Source organism: Rattus norvegicus, chromosome 15, assembly GCF_036323735.1.
Source record: "Rattus norvegicus strain BN/NHsdMcwi chromosome 15, GRCr8, whole genome shotgun sequence".
Taxonomy (NCBI): domain Eukaryota; kingdom Metazoa; phylum Chordata; class Mammalia; order Rodentia; family Muridae; genus Rattus; species Rattus norvegicus.
The window spans coordinates 33,515,398-33,529,203 of NC_086033.1; the positions used below are offsets into that span (position 1 = coordinate 33,515,398).

Genomic DNA, 13,806 nt, shown 5'->3' on the forward strand with positions numbered 1-13,806 from the left:
TTGCCACCTTATCATAGGATCCAGGAGTTTCAAGATTTCAAGCCACAGATTCAACACCACCAAAGAGCATAGTCCTGAGAATTTCTGATAAGGAGAATAGAGTTTATCCAAACCAGACCTGTGGTTTGCAGCCCTTCCTTTCTCCTACTTTGGAGCTATAAAAGCAGGAACCAGGACAGGACCACAGCAGAAGCTCACCCCAGGCTGCACCCTGGGCACAATGCAGGCCCTGCTATTCTAGATGGCTCTTCTCTTGCCTTCTGGAGCTGGAGCTGGTGAGTTTGCTCTTCACCGCCCTAACCTCTGAGCTTTCAGCAACAGACATTAATCTCTTACCTTAAAAGAGAGCCTATCATGACACCGGATCCTACACTGACAGAGTCCAGGGGAAATCTCTAGGTCAAGGAAGAATGAAAAGCTCCTTCCCCATCACACCATTTCATCAAAGTACTCTGTTCTGATGGACAGCTCTTCTCTGGCCTTGCCTTGATGTTGAGGAAGACAGGATGAGTGCAGAAACAAATTCCTAAAGGAAATAGAGCATCAGAAACACTAATGGTCATTGTGTTGTGAATGAAGGATGATGGTGGACAGGGAGGTGTGGGGAGGAAAGATCAACAGGAGAGAAAAGACCAAAGGACCTGTGGAGGGGCCTGAGCCCCATGTGAGGTGGGGTGGGCTTGGAGCAGTCACTCAGCTTTAGCCCCATATTTCTCTGGCAGTACTGTGTTGGATGTTCTGCAAACTTGTGACTGGGGACTGGGTGTTTTTTGTTCCAGAGGAGATTATTGGAGGTGTGGAGTCTATTCCTCATTCCCGCCCTTACATGGCCCTTCTGAAGATCGTCACTGAAGAAGGTCATGTGACCTTCTGTGGTGGGTTTCTCATAAGCCATCTATTTGTGATGACTGCTGCACACTGCAGAGGAAAGTAAGAGGCTTCTCTTCCTGTCAAGACATCCATGAGCCAGAGTCACAGAGCAGCAGAGACCCAGGAAAGGCTCTGAGCCATGCTCATCTCCAGATGGGCTCTCCTTACACGGAGAGGAAACGGGGACCACAGGGTCACTCACTGGACCATTCATGTGTCATCTCCATTTCAGAGGTTGGAGTTTAAGCAGGGCTGTGGTCAGGACAAGTATACAGTCCTTGACTTGTCTGGGTGTCACCAGAGCTCTGACAGGTGCTGGGGCGTAACTGAATGTCGAGTGCCCATTTGCCATGTACAAAGCCATGGGTTTGGTTGAATGCAAGTACTGGGTGTGGGGTGTGGGATGTGGGGTGTGGGATGTGGGGTGTGGGGAGAGTTCTCAGTACTTTATTTTCCTGAGCCTCATCCTTCTGGGGAGGCTGTGGTGTTGGGAGCCCCATCTCAAGTCTCAGTTACTCTGTACTGGGATAGAGAAGAAAGACCTCCGTGTCACTCTCCTTAGAAGGAATCCTCCCCCTAAGACCAGCACTTTTTACTGCTTCTTTTCTCTTTTGACAGAGAAATTACTGTCATCCTTGGAGCTCATGACATGAGCAAGAGAGAATCCACACAGCAAAAGATAAAAGTTGAAAAGCAAATCTTTTATCCAAAGTACAATTTTTTTCCAATTTCCATGACATCATGTTACTGAAGGTGCTGTTTTTTTGTTTTGTTTTGTTTTATCTTTTTCTTATTCATCTTAAATCTCCTCTGCTTTACCTTTCCTTCTGGCTCAGACCTTCAAATTCTCTCTCGTCCAATCGTTTTCCTTAGAAACTATTCCTGGTTTCTATGTCATTCGTGTCCCAGTGGGAAAGACACATGTCTGAGCATCGTTCTCTGGGTTGATATCTCTTCTCTTCTTTTCACAACAGCTTGAAGAGAAAGCAGTGTTGACTCCTACTGTGAATGTAATTCCCCTGCCTCAGTCCTCTGACTTTATCAAGCCTGGGAAAATGTGCTGGGCAGCTGGTTGGGGACGAACTGGAGTGACAGAACCGACCTCAGATACACTGAGGGAGGTGAAACTGAGAATCATGGAAAAGAAGGCATGTTGGTACTTTTGGCATTATGACAATAGATTCCAGATCTGCGTGGGGAGTCCTGAAATGTTGAAATTAACATACAAGGTGAGTGCATGCCTGCTTTCCTTCCCCACATCAGGAGACAGTGTCAGTGGAGGAAACATGGCAATCATCTCTCCATGGCAGTGACTAATGCCTGTGTCCTTAGCTCCTATCCCTGAGGTTCTGGGAACTGAAATTCTCCCTGTCCATCTCATCTCCTGGTTTCCTAGCCCTTCCTACAACCTTTCCATGAGGTTACACACTAGACAGGAAGGCAGTAAACGGAGACATGTTAGCATGGTTGCAAGGACAGAGTGGCTGGAGGGACAGAAATTAAGTTCCCAACTGATGACCCACAGGCAGCCAGGTCCTTTTACATCACTCTGGGATTAGCTATGGTGGAAGGACCTGTGTTTGGAGAAAGTATTATTTGCTCATAGTTTTATTTTTCTCACCTAAAGGAAGACTCTGGAGGACCTCTAGTGTGTGCTGGAGTAGCCCATGGTATTGTATCTCATGGCCGTGGAAGAGGGAAGCCCCCTATAATCTTCACCCGAATCTCCTCATATGTGCCTTGGATTGATACAGTTATCAAAGGAAATTAGCTGAAAAACCTGATGAACCTGAGTCAGAGTCTCCAATCCAGAGCTCTTCTGTCAAATCTCTAGTCTTAACAAAGCCTGACTCACCCTGTCCCCAAGACAATCTCAAAAATACACAAGTCTGTCATGATGGATTGTTCCCTGTAATGCCCTCAATAAAGACAAAACCTCTTGCAATGTTGTGACTTCACGCTGTGCTCTAAACACACTCTCCTCTCTGAGAACAATGAAGAATGGATTTGAGGTACTATTCTCTGGCCATGTTAACCGTCTTGACTACTGACTTCTAGGCATACGTGTACCACTGTGGATAACTGAATATTATCTACTATGCATGGCTGTGTACCGTGAGATTTCACATCCAGGCTAATGTGCACTGTTCCTCTCCTCCACTGTCCTGTCTTCTCATCTTCTCCCTCCTTGTCTCTCAGCTCTTCTGCCCACAAACCCCATGTCTTAGCCACTGCATCTTTCCACACATCATCGCAGATTACATGTCTAGGTCAGACATGGCTGTTGATCCTTGTGTCCTCACCACCTACCCTGCCATCATTGTCCTCTCAATATTGCACCTGCAGCTAGAGGACAGCCTGCCCTCCGAAGTCCTTGGACCCTGACTGTGACCAAAGCAGACAGCACAGGAGAGCACCAGAAGTTTCTGGAGCCAACACAGGGCAGAACCAGAACATGTCGGGTAGAGACACTGCAGTACTTAGCATGTTCTAGTACTTACCATGGTGGCTGTGCTTCTGAGCCACCGCCATTCAACTGCCATCTTTCTCCAAGTGCCAGCCTTTCAGAAGAATGCCTAAGTTAGTTAACCTTGTAAGTGGCCTGTTGTCCTCTTATAAGCCATTGTCCTTAGTCATGAAAAAGAATGCTTTTACTAAGGGTTCTGTGGAATCTTAAGGGGAAGAGACCTTGTGTGAGAACAATTAGGGCCCAAGGAGGAGTAATAAGCTGTGCGTGGCCCTCTGACTACTGTACCATGAAAATTGCTGCCGTGACCAGCACCAGACAAGGACCTCAGCACCTCAGCCCTCCTCACAGCCTGGCAGTCTCATGTCTAGTTTTCAGCTTCAGCATGGTACAGTAGCGATATAAGGATAGCTATCAAAGTCAAGACTGACTATAAGTTCTATTCTAACTCTATGGGGGCAGGGAGCACATATGGGATTGAACAACGTATAAAGATCTTTAATCAATAAAGAATCCATGTTGGTTTATTGTTAACTGGGTGACTGTTTTTCATTTTTTGTACCTTTTGGTTATTTTTGTATAATAAATCATAGGGTCCTTTCTCATTTTGATTTACATTGGTGTAGTTTGGGCATCGTCTCATCGTGTGGATCAGACAGACTTCCAACTCATGATCCCTCTGTCTCATCCTCCCCAGTGCTGCCACCCAAGCTGGCTCCACCATGCTCAGCATACACAATGGTTTCAAAAGGTGAAACCCAAAGCAGGGACAGTAGCTGTGCTTTTTCCTAGCAGATGTGAATACTCACTAACCTGCAGCTGAGGGCACACTGCCTCCTTACTGAACACTGCAAGGAGGACGTGGACTTGGGACAATTTTCCTCCTTGAAGCTGGGCAACTGGAGGTGAGGAGAGTGATTGCCTCACCTTGTAGCCTAGGCCATGGTAATAGGAGAGGAGGAGGAAACTCCTGACTGCTGGGCTGAGGGCACAGGATGAATGGCGTCCAGAAAGGTCAGCTCCACAGAACAAACCCCATCACACGTGCCTCTGGGGTCTAAGGAGCAGTTGGTGACCCGAAGGCTCTAAAATCAAGACAAGGACCTGATCCCCACTACAGTGTTCATTCTTATTTATGGTGAATTGTGTACAGGAGGAGCAGGCCCAATGCACTCTGGGTAAATGAGATCAGCCGTGGTCTCACAAGCTCAGCCAAAGAAACAAGCAACAGATAAGATGTTTTCCCCCACGGTTGGTGCAGTAGCATTGTTGGGCAGCCTAGTTTAATAATGGCTCTCAGTGCACTGTTAGCAGCTGACACACACTGAGTGTGTCCATAGGGAAGACCAGCACAGCCAGCAGCAGCTGAGCAAAGCATCCAGGAGGTCAGCAGGTGCTTGCCCAATCTTTGCAAAAGTGGATACAAACCCAGAAGTCAGAGTATATTGCTAAGTCTTTAGACTACAGCATTTGTGAGGAATGGAGAGGAATGTGCAGGTTTAAGTGCTAAACAATGAGTAAAGGAGATTTCCATTCAGAAAACAAGAAAACTTACAATGAGGAGAATCCAGTCTCTGGTGAGCCGGAGTTATTGATATCCTGCAGGAGCAGGATTTACCACCTGACCCCATCTGTTTTCCTACCTCCAAAGCAATGTTTTCATTAATTATTTTGTAAATAAAAAATTTAGTTGCTCTAGAATCATTTTTTCGGAAGGAATGAACATGACTTTTTGTCATATTTAAGCATAAACAACTTTTGGGTTTTGCTCCATTCTGATTTATTTTATAAAAAGGTCTTACTTGGAGACCTGGAACAAGTACCACACTCTTGCTTCAACCTCCAAGTACAGGACTGCAGAGTGCAATGTGTTTCCTTCTCAAATGCAAAATTACAAAACATTAGCATGGGGCCACCTTCGTGCACTGAATATGTCTTGAGCATCTTAATTACTTCTAGTGTCGTATTACTTAATTATTTTCTAAGAACCAAATTTTAAACATGACATAGTAGTGTGTATAGGTCACTCTAGCACAATGGGAGGCAGCCTGGAGGAGCAGGATTCTACATTTGGAGTTCAAGGCTAATTTGGCCTGCATGAGAGCCTGTCTCAAAAGAAAATGAGAGGTGAGTAGGTAGACCAGAGTGATCGATGGGGAACAACAAAAGGTAGGAAGGGAATGAAGGAAGGAAGGAAATTAACCCCTCCTTGGTGGCAGCTGTCTCTGCCAGAGCTGCATGCACTCTACAACACATTCTGTTCTGATAGTTCAGTTTCCCAGCAGCCTTACACCGTTGTAAATGATTGAAAATTTGGGCATATACTGTAGCAAGCATTGCATTGTGAAATGATCAAGCCTTTGGAATATTTTGTTGTGGTTCATGTCTTGGAACACTGGGTCCCCACCTAGTGGTCTTACATTTGGAAGATTGCAGAACCCTAAGAGGCACAGCCTCATGGGAGGAAATCGTTTGCTGCAGGCTGATGTTAAAGATTTAGAGTCCCATTTCCTGCCTGCTGATGCAGTGTGACTCATGTTTCACAATGTTCTGCTGCAATGTCTTTCCATCATGAACTTGTTCTCAAACTGTACCAACTAGAAGGGTACCTAACACCCATTCTGGAGACAACAAAAATGACAGGTGTCATCAGTGACTGCCTTTAAGTAAAGGCAGAATCTCCTACTGACTGCCACTGCTTTCTAACTAGTCACACTCCCGACTTCATGATCTTCAAACCATAATGGAACTCTGCAGTACACAACATATAAAGCAGACAAGGGAGGCAGCAGAGACAGCAGAATTCTGGGAAACTGTAGCAGACAAAGAGAATGCAGGCAAATCGTGGGGTCAGTGTTTATGAGGTTGATGTCCTGCTGGGGACTGAATCTTTTCTTCTCCCTCACCATCAGCCAAGACAAGGAACATCACCCAAGGCTGGAGGACCTGGGCCATCCTGTTGTGTAGCCGACACCCCAGTTCTATGTGACCTGCCCCTCCGCTTTCAATGACACAAGCGAAAAACCTTGTCTTGGGCTCTGGGACTTGTTCTCTCTTATGTGGAGCCACTAGATAAGACCTCTCCATCTCCAGATCCTCCTGCTCCCTGCCAGTGAAGTGATGTCAGAGGAGAGCTCTCAACATTAGCAAATGAAAGCAAGGGCTTCACTTAAATTCCCACCTATGAACCAACCTCCTGTAGGTCTCCAAGAAAAATGGCACTCCACTGTGTGGTCTTCTCTTCATCACTCCTTCCGAGTCCAGGGAAGCACCAAGCAGACACTTAAAATATGTTTAACAGTTAAGGCAGTGTGATCGTGGTCTGAGTTTCAAGTCTACATTTGTAAACAGACAGTAGTGGTATTTCCAAGGGTAGTTTTAAATAAAAAGAGGAAGTGTGAACTCTCAGACCATGGTGTAGTTTGTAGTTTAGGACCAAACCAGCCTTCTGGAGCAAATTGCTTATCTCATACCCCTAACCCTAACCCTTCCCTCACACTTACCAGGACTCTTTCTCTTGGATGGTTGAGCAGAAAGGACCCTTAATTTGTAATCAGAAAGATTTAATTCTAAACTGTAAACCCCAAAGGTCAGGTAAACACACTGAAACAGTAATAACAGTAAGAAGTACTTGATATGGTTGCTATGAAAGTATCTAAATTGCACACAGAGTCTGAGGAAATGATCGCTCCACCTCTTTACTCCCACATTGAAGTCCCTGTGCTCCTGTCCTATCCTTGGCTTTCTCCTTTACTTGCTCTCTTCTCTCTGTCTCTTCTATGGATAATAAACACTGGTTCTGAGCAAGAAAAATGGAGGTTAATGTGCAGGGTAATCAGTGGTGTGGGACAACTTGAATGAAGCAGTCTTTGACACACTGCAGGAAGTAAAGATGAGACACCTGGAACTCTAAGTCTGTGAACGTCTCAACACATTTAAACACAATTTCTGTCGCGCCCACCTCGTCCGGGAAGGAAGACGAAACTCGGTTGGATTCTTCTCAACAGCCTTTACTGCAGGACACCTTCTTTGTTGATACAGGGAGGCGGCGGCAGCCAGCCCTAAGTGTTACAGCTCCAAGTGTTACTGCTCTAAGTGTTACCGCGCCGTGCGGCAAAGCTGCTTGCCTTATATACACAACAGTATGCTAATATTCTTTCAGGGATTGGTGGGCCACGAGTCACCCCACTGTCATCCCAGCTACTCGTCCTCCAGAGATTGGCGTGGCATGAAGTTCCATTTAGCATAGTACCGCCCCAGCCAGACTGACATCAGGTGCAAAACCCCACCCATGCTCAGTACTGTTGTTAGGAGGGCGCCAGATTCACCTCATTATCATACAGCTGCCGCGCCGCTCCCTACATCTCCCCCTTTTTTGTTTAATAAAATGACTGGTCTAGATCTGGGTGTCACATCAATCTTGTCATTGTTCCTGTCTTAGGTCGTTCCTGACGAAGACTCGGCCTTACCCGTCGTTGGGTCACCCTATCGCCACCAGGCCCCGTGTGTTAGGTTGGTCCGAGCTCGAGGAAAGTTGCCCGTCCCTGGATACAATGACCCCACATGACTGTGACAAAATGATCTAGGGCGAACTCTTAATCTTTCAAAGAGGCCAGCCATATATTGGGAGAAGCACCATTGTCAATGGCGGTCATAGCCTGGTAAACAACCGCTTTGTGTCTGGCATGTTCCCTTTTTAAACGGCCAATAAGCCAGAGACATACTCCGCATCCCAGGAGGACAATAGCTCCCCAGGCAAACATGCCTGCCCACTCCTTAAAAAAGGAGAAAGCATTGGTAATCCATGAGGTAAAGTCTTCAATTGTGATGGGGTCCAGCCTAGTGCTGTTAAGGACAGCAATCTGCATTAGCAATTGTCTTGATAGTTGCTCTGCTTTCATGGACCAGTTTCCTTTCAGATAATTCGAGATTTCTTTGCTCTGTTGAGAATGCTGAGAAAAGTTAGCTTGCAAAGGAGTAATGCATAAACCTCTTAGGGAGGAAACGCAAGACAGCTGTGTCATATGATACAGTGCTTCAATTTGTTCTTGAACTAAATCTATCCTTTGATTGGCTAATAGAAGGCCAGATGCCAAATGAGTATTAAATTCTTCTTGTATCTCTAGCGCCACTGCAGTTCTTTCTACAATCTGATTGACAGTCTCAGCCGTCTGTATTTGATTGGTTATAGCGATTGCAGCTGTGGTAGCTGCGGCAGCAGACAGCACGATGGCTGAAATTATGGCTGCCGTAATTCCAAAATCTCTTTTGGTTCTCAGCAAATTAAGAATAGGAAAACTATCTGGGTTTGCCTCCACTGGGATTGGCACAAAGGAGGGAATCTTAACCATCACTGCAGTGTCATTGGTGCCATCCCAGCATTCAGCTAAATAGCAGACTACATCAGAGCTATTACAATTTAAAACATCATTGCTGACATTAGTGCTTATCAGAAAGAAAAAAGGTGATCTAACACATACTGAAGTACTAGTGGCAGTATTATGTTCCAAGAGGTTATTATATTGAATATAGGTCAACCTGGTATCATTTTTTCTGGTAGCCAAAACATTATACAGCATGAAGTTCTCACCCATCAACCTAGCAAAGGGGGTCAGGGATGTATATGCCCCTTGCTCATTGGACAGCACCCACTGAAACCAAGGCCAGAGATTATGCTTGCCAGTCTTATTTTTCCCCCAATCATACTGTACATGGCCAAGAGGAGGGGAAAATTCAAATCCCGGTAGGAATTGTTTTGTTCTATGGAATGGACTCTGACATGGGGTAAAATTAGGTGGAAACTCTTGATGCGGGGGGCAAGCGGGTAAGACTCTACGACGGGTAGAGCTATTCTGTGCATAGTTACCTTGCCCTGGGCGTGATGGAACACTACAATTATGCATCACAATTAGTGTTGTAATGTTCAGATCAGCAGAACTATCGACTGACATGTCCTCGCTGGGTGAAGAGACTCCCTGGGCAATTTGACTCAAAGCAGCCAGGATGATCCCGGTGCTCATTGCGCTGTCACTCACAGGATTCAACCAATTAGCTAATGTGGCTCTACACAACCAAATACAGGGCAGGGAAGAGTCTTTAATGGTAAAACATAGGTAGAGAAAAAGGTTGGCAAAACAGTAGAATTGCTATGAACTGGCATGGGTACTAGCCAGGATCTGGCAATAGCCCACAGGGTGATCGAATTAACCTGTATTACCATTCCCAGTAGTAATAGTAGGGTTCATAGTCTCATTTTCAGGAAGAGCAGAAGGCAATTTTCGAGTCAAGCGCTCAGGTACCCAAATTGGATTTTCTTGATTCTGCGGAAAAACACAAACAGCTCCCCTAGATCTCGAGATCACGGGATCTGGGCCACGCCATTTATCAGTTAAGACATCCTTCCACTTTACTTCTGCATTAGTTATAGGTGTAGTAGCAGCATGGCGATCCGTGGCAGAGCGGCCATGTGCATCCAAAATTAAGAAATTTAGAGTAAAAAGAGCTAAAGAAAGTTGTTCTTTTGGTGTTCGGCTGCTGCAATTCCCTCTTTTTGTTTTTTTATCAGCTCTTTTAAGGTACGATGTACTCTTTCCACAATTCCTTGACCTTGGGGATTGTATGGCAATCCTGTAGTATGTTTGACCTGCATTGTCTGGCAAAATGCCTGAAAGGACTTTGCAGTGTAGGTAGGCCCGTTTTCTGTCTTGAGACTATCAGGCTTTCCTCAGGCTGCCCATGCCTCTAAGCAATGACTAATGGCATTACGAGCTTTTTCACCAGTCATCAGAGTAGCATGTATAATACCAGAACATGTATCAACAGAAACATGAGCATATTTTAAATTTCCAAATTGAGATATGTGTGTGACATCCATCTGCCAAAGTTTTAGCGGGATCAGACCACGAGGGTTAATCCCCATATGAGGAGGGTGGTGAAATTGAACACAATTCTGTCAACTTAACACCACATCACGAGCTGCAGCTCTAGAGATTTTAAATTTTTGTTGAAGAGTAAAGACAGGTACATGAAACTTTTGATGAAATTCTCTAGCGAGGTCAACCGGAGCAGCATGAAAAATAAACTATCTACGAGTACTAACATCCACCAGGGCGTTATTACTGGTCATGGGACCAGGCAAATTAGTATGGGCTCGAATATGCTGTATAAAAATTTATTTTTTCTGGCCCAAATCAAATTTTATAATTATAAAAGAATTTGACATACAGTATTAGTCAACCGAATTGGCCCTGCAATTTCAAGTGAGCGCACCACATTAACTACATAAGCAGAGTCAGAAATTAAATTAAAAGAATCATGAAATCTTTTGAAAACTTCCAATACAATTTTACATTCTGTAATTTGGGGGTACCTGGACTATATTGAATTAATACTGGTTCTTGAGAATCAACCATATAGGCACCTACACCTGTTTTGGAGCCATCTGTATAAATATCTAACGCTCCAGACAAAGGCTCTGAGGCAGTGATCTTAGGAAAGATCACTGGATGTTCAGTAAAAAATTGTAGCAGCGGATCCTTAGGATAGTGATTGTCAAGCTCTCCATCAAAACTACAATGTAATATGGCCCAGTCATCTATCAATGCACACAATGTTTCTATCTGAGCAGTTGTATATAGTATAATAATTTTCTTTGGTGAAATACCAAAATGTTGAATGCAAGATTTAACGCCTAACACAGCAAGCTGTGCAACAGCAGAAGGGTAATATTCAAGGGTTTTATTAGGAGAAATATGGGGATAAATCCAAAGAAGTGGACCTTGTTGCCATAATACTCCTGTAGGTTGACGAAAAGTTCTCAGTATACACAAAAGCAGATCTTCCTCTTCCTTGTACCTTTTTAGTATTGCCTTTTCTAATCTTTCTTCTACTTTCCTCAAAGATAATCATGCTTTCTTGGTTAAAACACGGGGTGAAGTAAGCTGAGAATCCCCTTTCAGGATCTCATAAAGTGGCTGTAAATCTACATTCGGCATTTTAATATAGGGTCGAATCCAATTTATGCTTCCTAGTAATTTTTGAAAGTCATTTAATGTTTTTAAATGGTCTTTTCGTAATTCGATTTTTTGAGGAGAAATACTATGAGGAATGATTTTTGTTCCTAAATATTCTCCTATTTGGCCCATTTGAACCTTTTCAGGTGCTATGAACAATTGATGCTTTCAAGTGCCTTAACCACTTTCGCATAAGCTATTTCTAGGGTGCCACAATCTTTAGCAGAAAGCAAGATATCGTCCATGAAATGAATCATTCTTAATTTTGGGAATTGGTCACGTACAGGCCGTAGGGCCTGTCCTACATAAAGTTGACACATAGTAGGGCTATTTGCCATACCTTGAGGCAAGACCACCCACTGATAGCGCTTATCAGGTTCCTCATTATTCATAGATGGCAAAGTAAATGCAAATAGCACGCTATCTTGTGGAGCAAGAGGGATAGAAAAAAAGCAATCTTTAATATCAATAATAATAATAGGCCATTCAGCAGGAATGCTGGAGAGTAATGGTATACCTTTCTGTATGGGACCCATTATTTGCATTTGAGAATTAATAGCTCTTAGATCATGTAATAATCGCCATTTTCCTGACTTTTTCTTAATAACAAATATGGTCGTATTCCAAGGTGATCTGGATGGTTGAATATGTCCTAATTGTAATTGTTCGAATACTAATTCGGCAGCAGCAATTAATTTTTCAGAGGATAGAGGCCATTGAGAAACCCATAAAGGCTCCTCCATTTTCCATGTAATGGGTATTCCCCCCTCAACGGCCCCTAGGAAAAACCCAGACCCGTCCTGTCATGTTTTTGTTTTGACAGTACTGGGTCAACTCGTCCTTGTAAGTTCTTTCCCAGACCCTTTCTAGGCACGTAGCCCATTTTTGCCATCATATCCTGGACTTGTGGGGAATAATCATTTGTCAGACTCATGTCCAGCTCTACCAAAACATCTCTGCCCCACAGCGTTACTGGAATGTCTATAACATAGGGAGTAATCTTTCCTGATCTCCCTTCTGTGTCTCTCCATGTCAATTCTTTGGAGCTCATTAAAGGAGCCATTTCGTACCCTAAACCACGCAGGGCCTGAGATGATGTTTGTGTAGGCCATCTGGGTGGCCAGTCATGAGCAGAGATAATACTATGATCTGCTCCAGTGTCCAACAGTCCAAGGAATGAACGTCCCTCCACAGTCAATGTTAACATTGGACGATCACCCAGTTCCAATGAGATAAAGGCAAATCAGGAACCTGTAGATCCCAAGCCCCTATCCCTTCTACTCCTATTTTCAGCAGGAAAGCGCTTATGTAAGCTGGGCAGAAGCAGCATTTGAGCGATTCTGTCTCCAGGGGAAATGGCAGTGACTCCCTGGGGGGAGGCTACCAGCACTTTTACTGTACCTAAATAATCAGGATCAATTACTCCGGGTACAATCTGCAAACCTTCCAGGCCGAAGAGGAGCATCCCAACAATAGCCCAACTGTATCTTTAGGGAGGGGTCCTCTAAAATCTGTATCTACAGGCTGCACTCCCATTTGGGGAGTCAGTACGAGTCTGGTGGTGGAGTGGAGGTCCAGTCCTGCGGAGCCTTTAACGGCTCTCCTCGGTCCTTCGGGTGGCGAAGGAAAGGCCAAGGCCTCTGATTGTCCTGTCCCTGTCTGTCGCCCTGCAGAGCCCCATATATTTGAGGGCCCTGGGGATGTGGGCCCCGTTGTCCGTTTTTTGGCTGTGTACCACCATATCCTGTCACTAGGGGTCGGCCATCCAAGTCTTTCACAGATCGACACTCATTTGCCCAGTGGTTTCCCTTCTTACACCGTGGACATAGTCCAGGCTGCTTGGGTCTATTGCTAATTTTCCCCCTACTCCTTTCAGGGCACTGTTTTCGATAATGCACTTTACGGCCACATTGGAAACAGGTATCCGTGGTAGCGGTTTTCCCTAATTGCACCACAGCTGCCGCTAGACCAGCATTAGTCAATGGTCCTCCCAGTTCCCTGCAGACTTCCATCCAAATCTCTAAACCTTTATGTTTGTATGGTGTTATGGCATTCCTACATTCTTTTGTGCATTGCTCATATACCAGCTGTTTAATGAGCGGCATGGCTGCATCAGGATCTCCGAAGATCTTGGTAGCAGCCTCTACCATGCGGGCCACAAAGTCTGAAAACGGCTCTGTGGGTCCTTGCAGGACTTTGGTAAGGTTCCCGGAGACTGCGCCCCTATTAGGCAGTGCTTTCCATGCCTTGATGGCTATTCCATTAATTTGGCTATAAACTTGCTCTGGATAACCGGTCTGGTCCAGAGCGAATCTCCCTAGACCCAATAGCATGTCAGCATCCCAATGTCTCTGAGTGTCTGCTCCTGAGGCCAGATTAATGGCGGTCTGAGCATTAACATGTTCAAAAAGATAAGATTTCCAATCCAAGTATTGACCTGAGGAGAGGCAGGCCTTA

General features: G+C 44.9%; 1 pseudogene; it reads left to right on the plus strand.

The window, feature by feature from the left end:
* Window positions 1-220: 220 nt before the first annotated feature.
* Window positions 221-3,167, plus strand: LOC134482222 (mast cell protease 4-like; annotated as a pseudogene).
* The last annotated feature ends 10,639 nt before the right edge of the window (window positions 3,168-13,806 follow it).